General features: G+C 45.6%; 1 protein-coding gene across 1 annotated transcript in view; it reads left to right on the top strand.

The window, feature by feature from the left end:
- Window positions 1-5160: 5160 nt before the first annotated feature.
- PRKAR1B (protein kinase cAMP-dependent type I regulatory subunit beta) overlaps window positions 5161-19612 on the top strand; it is a 516439-nt gene continuing 501987 nt past the window's right edge. The window contains exon 1 of the mRNA XM_086940549.1: window positions 5161-5348. The gene's annotated coding sequence lies outside the window, so the exon portion shown is untranslated. The remainder of the gene's footprint in view (window positions 5349-19612) is intronic.

The raw sequence follows: 19612 nt of genomic DNA, 5'->3' as shown, positions 1-19612 counted from the left end.
ACTAGGATGGCATGGTGAGCAAAAGAACAATGGATTTAACCCAGATCTCTTGACTGGGCCACTGGATTCAAGTCTGCCTGGCTGATGAGGGGGTGATACTCCGAAACCGGTCCCAGGATGCTTGTTTCTGGTCCAAGGAGGACCTGGCTTGGAAGTTCGGGCTGGACTGTTCCCATGAGGAGCAAGGTCCAGACTGATTTGCATATGGATGGGTCTGAACCGGGGTGGCATGGTGAGCAAAAGAACAATGGATTTAACCTAGATCTCTCGACTGAGGGTGAATGTTTGACTTGTTCCGTATTCCGTCCATCATTTGTGTGTCTTTTGCTTTCTTGCCCTAGGTGCGCAGATGTAGGTCCCGAGCTCACTTGCCACTGGATTCAAGCTAGCCTAGCTGATATGGGGTGATACCCTGAAACCAGACCCAGGATGCTTGTTTCTGGTCCAAGGAGGACCTGGCTTGGAAGTTCGGGCTGGACTGTTCCCATGAGGAGCAAGGTCCAGACTGATTTGCATATGGATGGGTCTGAACCGGGGTCGCATGGTGAGCAAAAGAACAATGGATTTAACTTAGATCTGTCGACTGAGAGTTAATGTTTGACTTGTTCCGCATTCCGTCCATCATTTGTGTGTCTTTTGCTTTCTTGCCCTAAGTGTGCCAGGTATGCCCAGACATGGTTTCCAGGCTCACTGTGTCACTGGATTCAATCTAGCCTGGCTGATGAGGGGTGATACCACAAAACTGGTCCCAGGATGCTTGTTTCTGATCAAGGGAAGACCTGGCTTAGCAGTTCAGGCTGGACTGGTCTCATGAGGAGCAGGGTCAAGACTGATTTGCATATGGCTGTGTCTAAACTGGGGTGGCATGGTGAGCAAAAGAACAATGGATTTAACCTAGTTCTCCTGACTGGGGTGAATATGTGTTTGTTCTGCATTCCATCCATCATTTGTGTGTCTTTTTCTGTTTTGTTTGTTTTTTGTTGAAAAATGTACAGCACGATAAAAATGAAAACATTATTTGCCATGAAAATATTTATTGTGAATGCTGAATGGTAAAAAATACAGTAGCCGTAAACAGTTAATTTATGAATAAAGTTGAAAATTGGTTAAGATCGTCTCATCTCTCTGTATTCAGGAGTGCAATCGCACCATAGAATGTTTTCACTGGACAGAGCACTTAGGTGGATAACGAACCAGGTCTTCGCTAAACGATGTACATATTAAGTATCTACTTAAAAGTCTAAAGGAATAATTACTTTGAGAAAAAAATGGTGCTATGTATCAGATTTCAGAGACTTGGGTTAGGCCTAGGGTAGGTTATCATTTAGCCCAGTCATGTGTATGTAACTTGCAGACCCATCGTTATTCCTTCTGCAGTTATTGTTTTTTTTGCTGTGGCATTTTTCTAGGTAGCTGTTAGTCATACGAGTACTACTGCATTGACTTCTGATGTTCAGTGATTCTGATGAGTATCTTGCCTGTTGCATGCCAATATACTGGAAGTCGCAGGGGAATACGACCATGTAAATAATGTTCTCTGAATTGAAGTTTATTTCCTTGCCTCCCTGGTCTTGGAGGGGCTAGCTTACAGGTCCATTAATACCTTTGGATTGACCATTTCCGCCGGTCACTCACCAGTAGAGGGGCGACCTGTGGGAGAACATCCATTGGTCTGCAAACTCCTAAGAGGAATCAGGCTATCCTTTCCGCCTGAACCCAGGTATTTGACATTATGGGATGTTAACAAGGTCTAGCCTATTTTTAAGACATGACCCTCAAATAAATATATGTCAAGAAAACAGATGTCAGCCAAGCTGGCTACTTTAGTGTGTTTGGTGTCCTGTCGCAAAGGCTTGGATGTGAGAGCACTGGATCTAACAGGCAGAGTGTTTACTCCAGAGGGTGTAACCTTTTTTTATTTCTAGAAGAATGAAGTGCAATTCAAAAAATGGCCTTATTTCCCGTCTTTTCGTGATGTTCTAAAATTGTGTGTGGTTGGGGTGATTAAGGCCTATGAATCTATAACAGTGGACATTCATCCTCAATGTGAACAACAATTGCTTATTGCCCTTACGAAACTGCATAGAGCTGTTTCCTTCCCTACTATTGCCAGATGGGTCAGCTAGGCCATGCAGGAAGCCGTTATTGATACCTCCAAGTTTGGGGCTAATTTGGTAAGAGGAGCCTTTTCTTTGGGAGCGCGCTTCAAAGACAGTCTTAATGCAGCAGACTGGTCCTCGGACTCTACCTTCAAGAGGTTTTACTTCAAACTCGTTGCAAATCTGGCATCGTGAGTGGTGGATAAGCTTTGGACCAGCCTAATCCTTGCCTCCAGGTCCTGACATAGAATGAAAAATGTCCTAGCTATCATAACGGCAAGTTTATATTCTATTAAGGACATGGAGGCGAGGCTTAGCGTACCCATACTGGTATGTTCAATCTACTCCCACCCTGTGATTGTGGGCAAATCACGTAATGTCCCCGTGCCTACCAAAGAAAAAAAAAACATTATTGTATTGTGTAACGTAACCGGAGCTCATGTAAAGCTCTCCAATACCATCGGGTCGAGTTTGCGCTATATAAATCTGCACAAAAGACACTTCCCAAAACAGTGGTCCTGGCACATTGGTGGGTATATTTGGCATACAGAGGCATTCAAAGTCTGGTAAAATGTCGGACATCGCATATTGGGGGTACTTTTTCCCATAGTATGGGTATCCATAGCAATGTGATAGACTCCTCTGGTATAATTCTGACATTACATAAGTGTGTTCATTCATGGCCACCATTGGTGTACTTGGTGTCCCAGTTGGCACCCAAACACCAAATTACATCATTCTAAAGAAATAAAAGGACCTGTTAACCAAGATTTGTTTCTGAATGACACAGGCACAATTTTGCCTCACTGTAAAACCTTCTCTGTACTAAGTCATCCAGAACTGTTTAATATCGTTGATTCCCTATCAGCCCTGCAATCGCCAGATCCCACGGTTGCATCTCAGGAGCTATGTGACCAGATATCCACTTTCTTTCATGTAAAGATAACTGATATCTATTAAGATCTAGAAGCTCTCAATCGTGAACCAGAACTTTCAGCTACCTCTGTCCCACGTTTTGTGGAAGAGGATTCGGTTCAATCATCTCATAGCAATTTTAACAGTTTCCCCCAGCTCACGCTAGAACAGCTCAATCTGCATTTGGATAAGCTGAAGTTGGATTCCCCCCTGGATCCCTGCCCCCTAAAGACTCTTAAGGAATGCAGAGATGCTCTTCTTCCTTCTTTCCTTGAAGTAATTAATCTGGCAATCCTGGAAGGGGTTTTCCCCACCCCCTGGAAAATGGCCATGGTTAAGCCTCTTCTCAAGAAGGCCTCACTGGATCCCGGTATCTTAAAGAACTTTCGGCCTATTTCGCTACTTCCTGCCCCCGCAAAAATGTTAGAGGCCCACCTTAACAACCATCTGAGTGTCTTTCTGGAGAACGCCAGTCTTCTTGACCCCTCCCAACACAGCTTTCGCAGGGCTCATAGCACCGAGTCCGCTCTCACTGTTGTCACCAATAACATCTGTGCTAGGGTCGACAATGGCCAGGCTACCCTGCTGGTCCTGCTCGACCTTACAGCCGCGTTTGACACCCTATCTCTTTCTATTCTAGTCAAACGTCTTAAGGAGATAGGAGTGAATGAGCCGGCGCTTAGCCTATTGAAATCTTTTTTGGAGGGTCGTGCACAAAGGGTCAAACTGGGCGACTTCCTCTCGCCAGCAAAACCGGTGCAGTGTGGGGTTCCTCAGGGGTCTTCCCTGAGCCCCACACTCTTTAACATTTATGTGACACCACTTGCCAGACTTGTAAGATCCTTCGGGCTGGAAGTCCTGTCCTATGCCGATGATACCCAGATTATGGTCTCCCTCTCACAATCCACCGACATCACAGCCCAGAATTTCAGACACTGCATGGAAGCAGTTGCTGGCTGGATGATCAGGAATTTTCTCGAATTGAACGGAGAAAAAACTGAGGTCTTGGTCTTCGGAGGCAAGGAGGAGATCTGGTCAACGGACTGGTGGCCCTCTGTACTTGGGGTCTGTCCCACGTCCTCCCAGTCCGCTCGAAATCTGGGTGTCATCTTCGACAATAAACTCTCTTTTAACAAACAGGTCAGCAGGACGATTTCCACCTGTTGTGGAGCTCTTAAAATCCCGAGGAAGCTGGTACACTATCTTTCCCCAGAGGCCCGGAAAACTGTTACGATAGCACTAATCTCCTCAAGGTTAGACTATTGTAATGCACTGTACCTGGGTATCAACAAACAACAGGTACAGCGCCTTCAAATGGTTCAAAACGCAGCTGCCCGGTTTGTCGTCGATGCCCCCAGACTTTCATCAGCAACCTCCATTAGGAGGGATCTTCACTGGCTTCCTATACAGGCCAGGATAGAGTTCAAGGTTCTGCGTCTCACCCACCGTGCCTTGCATGCCGGCGGATCAGAAGATCTCAAAGCCTTGCTAACCCCTTACATTCCTGGTAGGGTCCTTCGATCTGCCAAAAAAAAATTCCTGGTGATTCCCAAAACCTTCAAAGCCAGATGGGGCGGGAGGGCCTTCCGCTTCCTAGCACCCAAGACCCGGAACACCCTCCCGGCTGATATTAAGGAACAGTCGTCCCACTCCCTCTTTCGTAAGGCTCTAAAGACCTGGTTTCAGGGAGACCTAGCCGTAACTTCGCCTTTCCTTTCTGTCCTGCACAGTCTGTACCATCACTAGCGCCTTGACGCCCACGGGCAAAGTTGCGCTGTATAAATTCTCCTTCAATTCAATACAATAAGTATTTCCTGATATTCTGCCTAAAAATGATAGGAGTATGGGACACTTTAAAGTGTTTAAAACCAGACCTAAAACTAAAAGGGCTCCTGCTGCTATCTAAAACCTGTGGCTTGATTGAGCATCAGCGCTTGGTTCTGAACCCCGGCTCGCGCTTGGTTCTGAACCCGGCTCGCGCCTGGTTCTGAACCCCGGCTCGCGCTTTGTTCTGAACCCGGCTCGCGCTTGGTTCTGAACCCCGGCTCGCGCTTGGTTCTGAACCCGGCTCGCGCTCGGGAGCCCCATCCGCGTCAGCAGCGGCCGCCGCCGCGGGGAGCGTGCCGCAGAGCACCGGCTACAGTACAGAGGCGGGCTCGCTGTTGCGTCACAGCGGCGGCAGCAAACACGTCGGCCGCGGCATCACCGAGCATCCTGGGAAAGGCCGAGCCGCTGGAACATCCTCGCCCCTCCGCCCTGAGCTCGACCGGCACCCCGCAGACTCCCTCCGCCTGCTGCCCGCCCGCTCGCGGGTCCAGCTGACCGGCGGCCACGGTAAGGGGGCGCTCCCCCGGCACCTGCCTCGCTGTCACCGCCCCGCTCCCCTCAGCCGTTATCGAGCCCCCCCCCCCCCCGCGGCCCCCTGTCTCGGGGATGAAGCCGCTGTTATTTCAAAGTTCTTAGTGGCCCGGTGCGTTTTTCAAAAAGAAACCAAGCACAGTGGCGCGACCTGTCTGCCACCTTGGTAAAGGGCTAGGGCCATTTGTCAACAGAGAAGGTAGACGTTGCGAGGGACGTGTAATAATAGAATTATACCGCAGGAAGAGACAAATGTTTTTTTCACATATTTAATCTTTTTCTGGTTTTGAGGAACTGTCTGTGTTTTGTCATTTTTTGCCATTGAGTTCAGTGTAGTGTAGTATATATTTGAAATAATACACTAATTTTAAGACAGTACTAGTTGTATGTATTATGCCTCCTCCCAAATACGTTCTTAAACCCCAGGCTGAAGAGCTACAAGGAGCATCCATTGTGTCTTCCGTGTATGCACGAGCTGCCTAGTTTCTGTTATTTCCACCTTCCCACCAGGGAATTTAGCTCCTAGTCTTTGTGTGTTAAATCCCAGCAGCATCACCCATTCCCATTGCTGTGCTTGAACTCCTGAGGGCTTCTATGCATGCTGTTCACCTTCCATGAATGTACAGACACCTGCCCATTGCAGGAGAAGGTAACAGCAGCCTGTACTGTATGTACAGTATGGTGGTAAACAACACACAGTGTACTGGGAACAAGCAGTTCCTGCAGCCCAGCTCTGCCATGAGAGCGGAAGTGCCGTGAGAGAACAGCTGTTATTTATTTTTCGTCTCCTGTGACATAACTGGTTGGCTTCTCGTCACTGAAATGTCCTTACCTCCCAATATTGTGTAATTTATGAAAGCAATTGATAACATGCGAGGGAACAGTGAAATATACGTTTGCCACAGGCTGGGATACGTTTTGAATACAGATGGATCATTCATTGCCTCGTAGTCATTGGTTAACAGTTGCAGTCTCGTCCTTTGCCATGGCATGGATGTACACGGTCCTGAAATCGCAGCGACCTTGTTTTTAAATTCTGTCAGATGAGTCTGGCTTATCGGGCAGCATGGATATTGCCCCTTTAGATCTGTGGCAGTCACACATCAGGGTCTGCCAGGCACGTGACTGATTTTGCCATACCTACTTTGTGATCGCGAACCAGTGGTGTGCTGGAGGACCTCATAATTTCCTTGCATGCCAGTGTACTTTTGAGTACCTCACAGTGGTAATGGTGTAATGTATTTACACTGCTAAGAGTAGCTACATCAAGCGTATAACACAGTTGGAAGCTTTTTTCTGTATAGGTATGTTGTTTTAGTCTGATGTGACAGCAAAAGTTGCCCCTGACAGTTCAACTTGACGGCCATATGATAAGTGCCAAACTGCCACTTTAATCAAATGTTATGATTTCTTGTTTCTTCACTGGCCAGAAATCAACCATAATCTATAGCTACATTCCGTTTAGATGGTTTGGTTGGGCAACAGCACAGCAATGATTACCAAGTAGTCTGTATACGTAGCATTATTTTAGTTTATAGGACCTTCTTTGAGCTCTTGGTTTATATTTATCAGAATTTAGGGCAAATTAATTACATCATATGTGCATAACCGTACGTTAGATTTATTAGTTCAAGCATCTGAACTCAGTGCATGAAATAAAAAGATCTGCTCTCAGCATCTTGCTAAAACACACCCTTGCATGTGTTCAGTGCCTTGCAAGCAATTGTATTCATACGATTTGAGTGGGAAGTGAGCTGTTAAAAATATCTCTGGGTTACACATTGTCTGTTTAATGCCAAAAGCACGGAAACCCGAGCAATACTGTTTTCTTTTTTTAAAAAATTACATGTAATTTATACACATTTAACTTCATAGAGGTTAATATTTATTTTCAAGAATGCAATTGAAGAGGTATTTACATGGCAATACAAATTTTTACAGCAAAAGTACGCAAAATCAAAGTAAATTTCGAATTTAATATTCTGAAAGCATATCTATGGTAGCACGTTAAATTGAATGCCTACCAGTGCAAGGTTCAACTACATTTTACAACTACGAAGACATAGCTGGGTATATATTGCTAATTTGCATAGTGGTTGTGAAGACAAATCTGGTGTTTTGTGGACAGTGTACTAACCTATTACTGCATAAATAAATATATACATAAACCTCCGTTTGCCAAATGTGAGTCCTACAAGATCTGTATTGGTGATCTAAGCAGCTATCTAGAAATTTCTAGAAGCCTTGACAAAAGTGATGATTGTTTTTTCATGGAATTACTCTTTAGTGTATTCTGCATGTATCTGCCACCACAAAAACAAGCATTTGCAATGCAATAGGTCTCGCATTAGGACATTTTGAGCTATTGGTATTGTAAATGACAAATATTTTATTTATGTGTTGGTTTTGAAAATAGGAAATTGATAGCTTTGTCATTTACAATGCCAAAAGTTTTAACTTTTGAAAACGTGACACCTATACTATAGCATTTGTAATGGAATATGTGTTGTATTTACATGACTTAGATGTATTAATAATACAAATAACAATACCTTTTATTTTTTTGATAATTAATACTTAAATAAAAGTTATAGTAATTTATAATGGCAATAGCTTAAACTTTTGTAAATAACTTTTGGGAAGATTATGTTCAGTGTATTTTATTGTGATAAAAATCCAAGAACAGCAGTGAAATATTAACATCTTTTTTGACATTTGTAATAAAGCTTGAAACATTGAGAGAACATATTAGAACCAGTTGTTGTTGAATGGTTGCACCGAGTGATGGTGTTGCGTTCAGTGGCGCTGAGTGATGCTGTGGCGTTCAGTGGTGCTGAGTGATGCTGTGGCCTTCAGTGGTGCTGAGTGACGCTGTGGTCTTCAGTGGTGCTGATTGATGCTGTGGCATTCAGTGGTGCTGATTGATGCTGTGGCGTTTAGTGGTGCTGAGTGATGCTGTGGCATTGATTGATGCTGTCGCGTTGAGTGATGCTGTGGCGTTGAGTGATGCTGTGGCGTTGAGTGATGCTGTGGCGTTGAGTGATGCTGTGGTGTTGAGTGATGCTGTGGTGTTGAGTGATGCTGTGGTGTTGAGTGATGCTGTGGCGTTGAGTGATGCTGTGGCGTTGAGTGATGCTTTGGCGTTGAGTGATGCTTTGGCGTTGAGTGGTGCTGTGGCGTTGAGTGGTGCTGTGGCGTTGAGTGGTGCTGAGTGATGCTGTGGCGTTGAGTGATGATGTGCTGTTGAGTAATGCTGTGCGCTGAGTGGTGCTGTGGCGTTGAGTGGTGCTGTGGCGTTGAGTGGTGCTGAGTGATGCTTTGGCGTTGAGTGATGCTTTGGCGTTGAGTGATGCTGTGCGCTGAGTGGTGTTGTGGCGTTGAGTGGTGTTGTGGCGTTGAGTGGTGCTGTGGCGTTGAGTGGTGCTGTGGCGTTGAGTGGTGTTGTGGCGTTGAGGGGTGCTGTGGCATTCAGTGGTGCCGAGTGATGCTGTGGCGCTGAATGATGCTGTTGCGTTGAGTAATGCTGTTGCCTTGAGTGATGCTGTTGCGTTGAGTGATGCTGTTGCGTTGAGTGATGCTGTTGCGTAGAGTGATGCTGTTGCGTAGAGTGATGCTGTTGCGTAGAGTGATGCTGTTGCGTAGAGTGGTGCTGTTGCGTTGAGTGGTGCTGTGGCGTTGAGTGGTGCTGTGGCGTTGAGTGGTGCTGTGGCGTTGAGTGGTGCTGTGGCGTTGAGTGGTGCTGTGGCGTTGAGTGGTGCTGTGGTGTTGAGTGGTGCTGTGGCGTTGAGTTGTTCTGTGGCGTTGAGTGGTTCTGTGGCGTTGGGTGGTGCTGTGGCGTTGAGTGGTGTTGTGGCATTGAGGGGTGCTGTGGCATTCAGTTGTGCCGAGTGATGCTGTGGCGCTGAGTGATGCTGTTGCGCTGAGTGATGCTGTTGCGCTGAGTGATGCTGTTGCGCTGAGTGATGCTGTTGCGTTGAGTGGTGCTGTGGCGTTGAGTGGTGCTGTGGCGTTGAGTGGTGCTGTGGCGTTGAGTGGCCCTGTGGCGTTGAGTGGTTCTGTGGCGTTGAGTGGTTCTGTGGCGTTGAGTGGTTCTGTGGCATTGAGTGTTTCTGTGGAGTTGAGTGGTTCTGTGGAGTTGAGTGGTTGTGTGGCTTTGAGTGGTTCTGTGGCGTTGAGTGGTGCTGAGTGATGCTGTGGTGTTGAGTGATGCTGTGGAAAGGTAATAAGGAGGATAGATAGAGGGTAGGAAAGAGAAAGGAGAGAAGAGGGGAGAAAGAAGGGTTGGCGTGGAGATGCAGAATAATGAGGTGAAAGATCACTAAAGGGGTGTTGGACACCACACATACCATTTGATGTACATATACATTGCTCTAAAACGTTGTGCCGATTGCTTTACTAGGATGGCTTAGCATATGGGCACTTGACCCAAGAGAGGGGCAGTCAGTAAAATCACCTATTATAAGTTATTGGGTAGACGAGCATGCCATTCACTATACATAAGTTCTTTTGAATATTTGGGTGCTACGATACTGCCAAGGTCACAGGTTAACGTAGCCAAAAATATGTTTGTTCAGACAGCACGACTTTGCCATGCACTGTCAGCATTGTTTAGCACTGGGCAGCTGCCCATGAAGAACATGAAATTACATCAAGTCAAGGTAAACTATAGTGCGTGCTCAGAGTGATTAAAAAAGTGTTGTCAAATCTCATATTCGTGCCATGAGTGAGATTAAGCGTGACTCTGTGAGCAAACAAGCACTTTGAAGCATAACTCAATGTGTGTCTAAGTCTGCAGCTTCCAATTATTACGAGCTACATTAACTGTCCAAATGTTGTGCGCAGTGTGTGTGAGTGAGAGAGTGTGAGAGAGAAAGAGTGTGTGTGTGTGTGAGAGCGTTTGTGAGTGAGAGAGAGAGTGTGTGTGTGTGTGTGTGTGAGAGAGAGAGTGTGTGTGTGAGAGAGAGTGTGTGAGAGAGAGAGTGTGTGAGAGAGAGAGTGTGTGAGAGAGAGAGTGTGAGAGAGGGAGTGTGTGAGAGAGAGAATGTGAGAGAGAGAGTGTGTGAGAGAGTGTGAGAGAGAGAGTGTTTGAGAGAGAGTGTTTGAGAGAGAGTGTTTGAGAGAGAGTGTGAGAGAGAGAGTGTGAGAGAGAGAGTGTGAGAGAGAGAGTGTGAGAGAGAGAGTGTGAGAGAGAGAGTGTGAGAGAGAGAGTGTGAGAGAGAGAGTGTGAGAGAGAGAGTTTGTGTGAGAAAGAGAGAGTGTGAGAGAGAGAGTGTGAGAAAGAGAGTGTGAGTTTGAGAGAGAGTGTGAGTTTGAGAGAGAGTGTGAGAAAGAGAGTGTGAGAGAGAGAGAGTGTGAGAGAGAGAGAGTGTGAGAGAGAGAGAGTGTGAGAGAGAGAGAGTGTGAGAGAGAGAGAGTGTGTGTGTGAGAGAGTGTGTGAGAGAGAGAGAGTGTGTGTGTGAGAGAGAGAGAGAGTGTGTGAGAGAGAGTGTGCTGAAGAACCGGGATTTAAACCCAGCGGCGCCAGGGGCACGCCCAAAGTCTTCGGGTTCAGCTGTCTTAGAATACAGAGACACGGGATACTTCTTGGTGGCGTCAAAGATCACATTTATTAGCTTCAGCCAGTAACAGAGGTCGTAGAAGTACAACACGGTGTATGTTCTCAGGAGACTGCTCAACTTTACAAAGCAAGCCATCCCTTTTTATACAAAAAATTGTGCTTCAGGCAAACATTCCTTATTTACAGTTTGACCACTCACATGTTTCCACGACAAAAAGCATTGCATGACGACAAACCCATTTTTCAGTTTGTCCAGCCCATAATAATCATTAAACAAACTCAAGATAAACATTCTTCTTTAGACAAGCCGGACAAACCCATAATAAAAAAGGACCACAACCCACATCATAAATAGACCATAAAGAAGGAAACAGAAACAGATAGAAGTAGGATAAGGCATGTCTGTGTGTGGTAAAACTTTACGATGTCCTGTGCTCTGATCCTTAATCTTGATCAGCTAAAGGGCAAGAACTGGTTTGGCAAGGTCAGCTTCAGGCAACAGGGTCAGTTCACTCAGGTCAAACAGAAGTCAGCACAAACTCAAGCTAAGGTGTATGTGTCCAAAAGACTTGTTTGGCCACAGTCATCAGCCTATGTGAGGGCAACCACAAAATGGCTGCCATGCACAAAATGGAACCCGAGGGTACAGAACAAAATCTTCAAATACACAGGGAATCCATCGGTGTAACATGACGAAAACACTCATACTTGCTGAAATCACTGTTTACGGTTCGCTGTTACCAAATTCGTAACAGAACCCCAACCTTTATGACCCAGGTTCAGAATTCACGGAACCTCAGATCCTCCTTTTGCCCTTACATAGGCAATCACTCAGTCTATATCTGAATCAATGTCAATATTCATCAAGGTGTTGTTGGAGCATCATCCTATCTCTCTGTACGTCTCTTGAGACAGGCGGTCTCCTTACACACGTATTAGCACAAAGGCCACATATGGCGGGACCACACTGTACACAAAGACAACACGAGAAAAGAATCACTAAAGCCACACCAATGACCGTCAGAATCTTCCATCCCCAAGCGGATAACAGTTCCCAAAACCATCCAGTTAACGACCAATCTCCTTCGTCCACATGTATTGACTCGGAGATCTTATGTAACCTGGAAATGGCCTGGTACACTGTCGGAGCATTATCTGGAATGAAAACGCAGCAACTTGATTGGCTCCCTTTACATACTCCACCCTGATCCGCAAGTATGACATCTAAAACCATACGATTCTGTAATGTCATAAGGCGATCCGCTTGAAGCTCAGCTGTCAAATTACTAAGGGCACCAGCAGTTTCGTTTACAGTGGACTCAACCACTCTTGTCAATTGCCGCAGATTTCTACTGTTAACCTTAGGGCCCCAAAACGGTAGGAAACCCTTAAAGAAGTCTCCCACTTCTTGTCCAGCGGTATCTTCCTGATCGAAGACACCTCTAACAACTCTTGTCTTGTGGTAATCTGCGGCAGCAATATATGTAGGAGACAACAGATATCCAACATACCATGTTCCTGAAAAATCAGGGGGCAACCATGTATATGCTCTGTTGTAGCAAACAAAATACATACCCTTAGCTGCCAAAAAGGGAGGGGAAGACTGAGACGCAAAAACGTATGTCTGAGTACAAACACTCTTCCCTAACTGAGCTCTTGGATTCTTGCCATTACCTTGCAGACAATAATGACCTCGGTGGGGTACTATCCAAATCGGAGGTGACCTCTTCCGTCTCTGCTTCTCACTCAGAGTAATACTATATCCGGTCGCGTTCCAACCGATATAAGCTAGCGCCTCATCCTTAGGAAAAGTCTCATATGTATCGATATCTCTAATCATATCTGTTATTCCTTTCACTAAGGCACTATTGCATGTGTTGTCTCTCGTGGAACGCAGGGTATAGAATTCGATGGCATAAATGAACATCGTCTGGAAAGCCCATAAAGACCCACTCTGACTAAACGGCAGAACCAGATAGGGAATACCTCTATCCGTAGTATGTGGCATAAGACCACACACCCAACAATTAGTGGTGTTCACTACCAACTGGTGTTGATGCAGGACCTGTACAAAAGAATTGTTTACGAATTCTGATCTTCTAACCTGCTCATGTTCAGGAAAAGGGTGAAAAGAATGCAAAGAAGTAACAGTAGGAGAAGACATAGGTTGGGAAGTGGGTGCAGAAGTCAATTGGGTAGCAAAAACAATCCCACCCACCAAAGCTAACGCCATACTAAGGCACATCAAAATACATGTGATCAGGAAACATTTGCTATGCATTATACTACGCATTTTCATTTTCAAGTTCATATTCTCAACAGCTCTCTCAAACTCAAAAAACTCCATCCTCTAACCATGCTGTTCGCGGCGGTTGGGTCTTCCGTGCTAAGGAATGCGTCTGTCAGTCCAGGGAACGCCCTAAGACCAACCAAAACCGTCGACCTTGTGTCTACACGGCTGCAACCCCAAGTCTTTACACCGCGACCCTACAGCTGAACCCGCATGGCGGTTCGAAAAAGAAAAATAGGTCAAAACAGTTTCTTGGCTGAGAGAGTGCAGTACTCAAAATCATAAGGGAATTATTTGTTCTTTATTAGTTCATTGTCTCTAGGCCGTAAGTCATAACGGTTTTTACCAAGCTCTGTCTGGCTTCGAAATAACAGTTCAGGTTCGGTGGTGCCCAGTCTCAGAGGTGAAGGCACAGCTGCTTGTAGGACATTGTCGTCTTCTTTTTCAGACCCTCTCCATACCAACTCAGCGTCGCTAAACGGTGTGAACTTTGGCAACCTTTCAGTCTCGGTGTCTGCAATACCTTCACGGATCCACTAGTCGTACGGCAGAGGTAAAGGTACCCTCTTACATTGTACGCTGTGGATCCAATTCTTCTTACCAAAAACTTTCACGGATGTCCTTGTAGACAGTAACACCTGATGAGGGGCTAATCATTCTTGGTCCGCTGAAAATTGCGCATTAACACCCAGTCACCTGGATTGATGGTGTGACCTGGGTCCACAGACGCGGGTGGGAGGCTATCATGAACCTGTTGATGTAAGACACGCAATTTAGCCGTCAAATCATACAGATAGTCAAGCAATACAGGGTGTTCAATCTCACTGAATTTGGTCGGCCTCGGCACTCCCCATATGTTTGCCAGGCGACCAAAAACGATCTCATATGGACTAAGTCCCACTCGAGAATGTACAGTCATCCTAGTTGACAAAAGTGCTAATGGCAAAGCATCGGGCCATTGGAGACCAGAGCTCGCCTGTATCTTGGCCAATTTCAATGTAAGGGTGCCATTATAGCACTCAACTAAACCTGCAGATTGGGGGTGATTTGCAGCATGAAACTTTTGTCGGATACCTAAACCATCACACACGCTCTTCATCACTTGACCCACAAATTCACTCCCATTGTCACTCCAGACCATTCTCGGCAAACCATACCTAGGGAAAAACTCCTTAACAAGGGCTTTAGCTGTGGACAAGGTAGTATTATCTTTCAGGGGATATGCTTCTACCCATCTCGAAAAGGCACAAACAACCACGAGTACGTATTTCAGGTTGTTGCATCTCTCCATGTGGATAAAATCTAATTGCAAAACCTCAAACGGATACGTCGGAGGCGCAAAATGACCAGCTGAAGTTGGAGTTCCCTTACCAGGATTGTACATCAGACAAACCATACAATTCTTGACCACATTCTCTGCACACTTAGGAATTCCAGCATTTTGCCATACTGGCGCCAACAACTTACAAATCCCTTTCGCACTGATATGAGCCATTCCATGCGCCATCGTAACCACTGCAAGTATGTACGCATCGGGTAACAACCATCGCTGATGCTCTGACAACTCAACCCAACAACCATTCGAATCCAATTTACCCGTACTCTCTCTCCATACGCTCAACTCTTTCTCTGTAGCTTCAGCTTGAATTGACTTCACACTTTCTATCGTATCTTCACACATACTTCTATCTGGAACCCATCTCGCCGGACCTGCAACATATATTCGACTCATCACATCCCTCGCCACTTCTTTCGCAACTTCATCCGCAAACGCATTACCATGACCAACGTCATCGGTAACCTTCTTATGTGCCCTGCATTTCACGATCGCAACTTGCAACGGCAAGGTAAGCGACTCAAGAAGTTCATTCACCAACTGACCATGCTGAATCTTCGTTCCATGAGACGTGAGGAACCCACGTTCCTTCCACAAGCGACCAAAACTATGAGCCACACCAAACGCATACTGGCTGTCGGTATATACAGTGACTCGTTTCCCTTTTGACAACACACACGCTCTTGTTAATGCAATCAACTCTGCTGCTTGAGCTGAATTATGTGGGATACGTGCAGCTTCAACAATCGTATGCTAAGTCGTAACAGCATATGCCGCAGTTGTATCACCATTCGGAAGCGTGAAGCACGAACCATCCACCCATAAGGTACCATCACACTTCGCAAGAGGAGTGTCCCTAAGGTCTATTTTCCCTTTTGTTTCCTCCTCTGTCCTAAGAAAACAATCATGCTGTTCAGAAACATCTGTCTCTACTGAAATCGGCAACAACTTAGCTGGATTCAACGTATTGCATCTCTTTATGTGCACATGACTCGCTAAGAGTGTCAACTCATAACCTGACAATCGAGCACTAGTTAAGTGCTGTGTCTTGGTCCTATTCAACAAGGTATCCACTGCATGTGGAACCATTACAATCAAAGTATTATCCATCACCAAACCAGCAGACTGTCGAATAGAGACAGCCGCTGCCGCTGTAGCTCTCAAACAACTCGGCAACGCTCTAGCTATCGGATCCAAAGTCGACGAGAAATACGCACATGGACGTTGCTTATCGCCGAACTGCTGTGTCAAAACTGACAATGCACATCCCTCTCTCTCGTGGACATAGAGTGTAAAAGGCTTACTGTAGTCGGGAGTACCCAACACAGGAGCCGAACACAACGCATCACGCAATTCAGAAAAACTCTACTGACATTCATCAGTCCAAGGAAGAGGATTCGGGGTATCCTTGACAGTAAGAGCTATCAAAGGTTTCGCAAGAAGCGAAAAATTCGGGATCCACTGTCTACAATACGAAGTAATACCCAGGAAAGCACGCACTTCTCTCTGTGTCATTGGCACACTCATTTTCACAATCGCTTGAATTCTTTCTTGGGTCAATCTTCTTCCCTCCTTCGATAAGAGATGACCTAAGTAGGTCACTTCTTGTCGACAATACTGCAACTTCGAAAGAGACACCTTATGATGGAAAGCAGACAAATGACGCAACAACGACAAAATAGCATCTTTACGAATCTCCTCATTATCAGCAGCAACTAACAAATCATCGACGTACTGGATAAGGGCAGCACCATCAGGTAAGACAATCGTATCAAGCTGTGTTTTCAAAGCCTGACTATAGATCAATGGACTCTCACAATAGCCTTGAGGAGCGCGCTTGAACCGGAAACTTCGGCCTCCTAAAGAGAAACCAAAAATATCTCTACTGTCCTCGGCAATCGGGATGCTGAAGAAAGCATTCTTCAAATCAATCACCGAAAACCAAGTAGCAGAAGCTGGAATCAGTCAGTAAAGCAGTGATATATGGCACAACTGGGAATTGCGGAACTACAATCTTATTCACCTCGCGGAGATCAATCACAAATCTGTACACAGGCGGCTGAGAAGAATCAGTACGTTTCAAAATAGGCAAAACCGGACTATTGCACACATTACCTCTCGTTTCTTCAATCACACCTTTCTCAATCAGATCATAGATGATCGCTAAAAGTGCTCTTTCACCATCACTGGAAATCCGATATTGGGGAATACGAGGCAATCTAGCATTCGCTTTCAATGTCACAACATATGGTGGAATCTCCAGGAGACCCACATCATTAGGACCAGTAGCCCAAAGAGAATCAGGAAGAGAAGACAATTCTACTGGAAGTCAATCTTTAGATAAATACATCGTAGAGATCACTCTCTTACCTAATGTAAGCTGTACTCCTGAAGGAGAACAATGTAGCGTTGCATACAATCTTTTCAACAAATCCAATCCCAACAAGTTCTCACCACAACCTGTCGTCAGAATAAGGGGTGCTTCAAATTCATAAGGTCCAACAGAAAGAGACAAAGGACTAGAAATCGGATTACTAACCGGGGTGCCAGAAAAACCTACTGAAACATTCGTCAAGCCAGACAAAGGTGCGCCAGGGAGTTTAGAGTGCATAATAGAGCTCTTCGCAGCACCAGTATCCAACAGAAAAGGCTCTGACACACCTGATGTAATCACTTCAATATAAGGTTCACTCTGATCTACTGGAACTGAAACAACTCCCTCTCTTTGTCTATGGCTGTCCTAGCAATCATTACCGTCCATATTCTCACCTTCGACACAGTAGTTGTCCGCATAGTACTGAGTCGTCCTACCAGACACACCATTCTGCTGATCAAAACAATTCATCGAATTCTGTGGAGACAAGGAACGCGCGTTCTGGGGCAACACACCACGTCCTCTACCTCTAGGAGCTTGCTGAACACCTCGACCTCTCACACCAGAAGCACCATTCGCGCGCTGTAACAGAACCGGACAACTATTCTTGAAATGAACCTCTTCTTTACAATACGCACACTGATTAGGGCCCACAGGAAAACGCTGTTGAGAAGACTCGAACCTTTGCGAGTTTCTCTGAAACTGTTGAGGTTGCTGATAATCGCGCTGACTACTATGAGGCGGATACGCTTGCTGCAAAAGAACCTTCGTCTTCAACTCTTTAGTCTTCTTGTCGGCTCTATCTTTCTCGTCCTTATCCCTATTCTCATAATACTGTGCAGTAGCCAATATCTGTGCCGACGAAGAAACAGCCCATGAACTCTCAGAATCCTTCAACTTCGTACACAACTCGGGAAGCAAATTATGCACAAACTTATCAACGAACAACCGTTGACCACCTTCCGTACTCATGTCCTGACCACTATGGTCGATAAACGTCTCTTCAAACCTAGTGAAGAAATCAGACACACTTTTGTCTTTCTTCTGCTTACATGCATACAATTTGTCCCAATTTACACGCATAGCAGGCATCAAAGTTTTCATATAATTAATAATCCTACTCGGAAGTTCTGCAACTAAAGGCTCAGGTTTAGCACCACCAACTTGTCGGCCATCTGCGGCACCAATATTATTCCATGTATCACCTAACTCTTGCCCATGATCCGTATGACGAATCAATCCCCATAAAGGCTGAGGAACTACATTTCCAAACAACATGTCTATATCAGCTAAATTCATAACGCATGAATCTGCAGTCTTTGATAATTCCTTATAGTACCCCGCAGGATTTTTACGAGGATCAGGCAAAGTCTGCTTAAGGGCCAAAACTTCAGCTCGCTTCCATGGAACATGTACCCAAACACGCTGAATATGAGCTGGCTCAGCTACAATACCAGCTTGAGCATTGGCTTGAATTGCTTCTTTCCACATCGCACTTTCCTCCTAACTGAAGGATCAGGCTCAAACAACGACTGAGAAGGAGACTCGCTCCTAAACGACAACAATGTCGCAACTGCTCTTTCAACATCAAAACCCACTATAGTTCCTTTCGCAAACTCGGACTGTACACAGAACAACTCAGACGGAGTCTGTCCTAGATCACCATCTTCCCATTCTTCACGAAGGAAAGTACACATCTTCTCAAAAACATACCTCTGCTTCGGTGCTTCCCATTGACGGAAGACATCCATAACAGACTCTAAATCATATCTTAAAGAATGGGTAACCCATTTACGCGCTAAATGATCCAATACTTCCCGCTCATCGGGACCAGGCAATTGGCTACGCAACTGTTTACGCGCTGAAACAGGGGTCACACTCAATGACCCAAAGAAAGGAGAAAAGAGACCAGTAACAGTATCAGTCATTCTCTGTCGAACAGAAGGAGAAGTTGACAAGAGAACAGGAGACAAAGCAGACTGAGAGGGAACCAACGTAGGAACAGTAACAGAAGAAGTAGCAAGTACAGGAGACAAAGTCGTAGGAATTGGAGGCGGAGTAGGTAGCGAAGTTGGCGGCCCTTGAGAAGGCTGCGCCAAAGGAATAGGAGCCAACTGAAGAGGAGCTGGCGGTTGTACGACAACAAGAGGCAAAGCAACCGGAGGTTGCACAACTAAAGGTTGCGGAGGTGCTGTAGCACTCTGCACATAAGGGGGTGGCGAACTCAACAAATGTGACATCAAAGGATCTTTCTCAAGGTCCTTCGTTGCACCTTGCTGATGAGGTGGCAAAGCTAGATAACACTTATCAATCGCCATTTTACGTTGCCTGTGCAACTGCTCACTCGCTTGTTTTTCTTCATTATCTTTCAAACTGTATAGCAGCCTGCATTATCGAGATGCCCTTCTCTCTTTTTTATTTCTTTTCGCTAATTTAATTTCTTTCTGTTTGGCTTCCTTTCGCCAGAGGCGGAAAGAGTCAAACATCGCCGGCCGGGCTTTCTTCTTGAACAGTTTAACTTCTAGATTATCTAAAATCTCCGAGTCATAACTACCAAGTTGGGGCCACTTTAGGACACCATCCTTTCTAGTGTAGCGAATCCACACTTCATTATACGTGATGGGGCCCACGCCATGTTTCAAATAGAGCTCATAGGTCGGAGTTCCAATCGGAGGCACCGGAC

This window comes from Lissotriton vulgaris, chromosome 10 (genome assembly GCF_964263255.1).
Source record: "Lissotriton vulgaris chromosome 10, aLisVul1.2, whole genome shotgun sequence".
NCBI classification, from domain to species: Eukaryota; Metazoa; Chordata; class Amphibia; order Caudata; family Salamandridae; genus Lissotriton; species Lissotriton vulgaris.
Note: the sequence above shows the minus strand (reverse complement) of the source record. Positions and strands in the feature narration are given on the sequence as shown.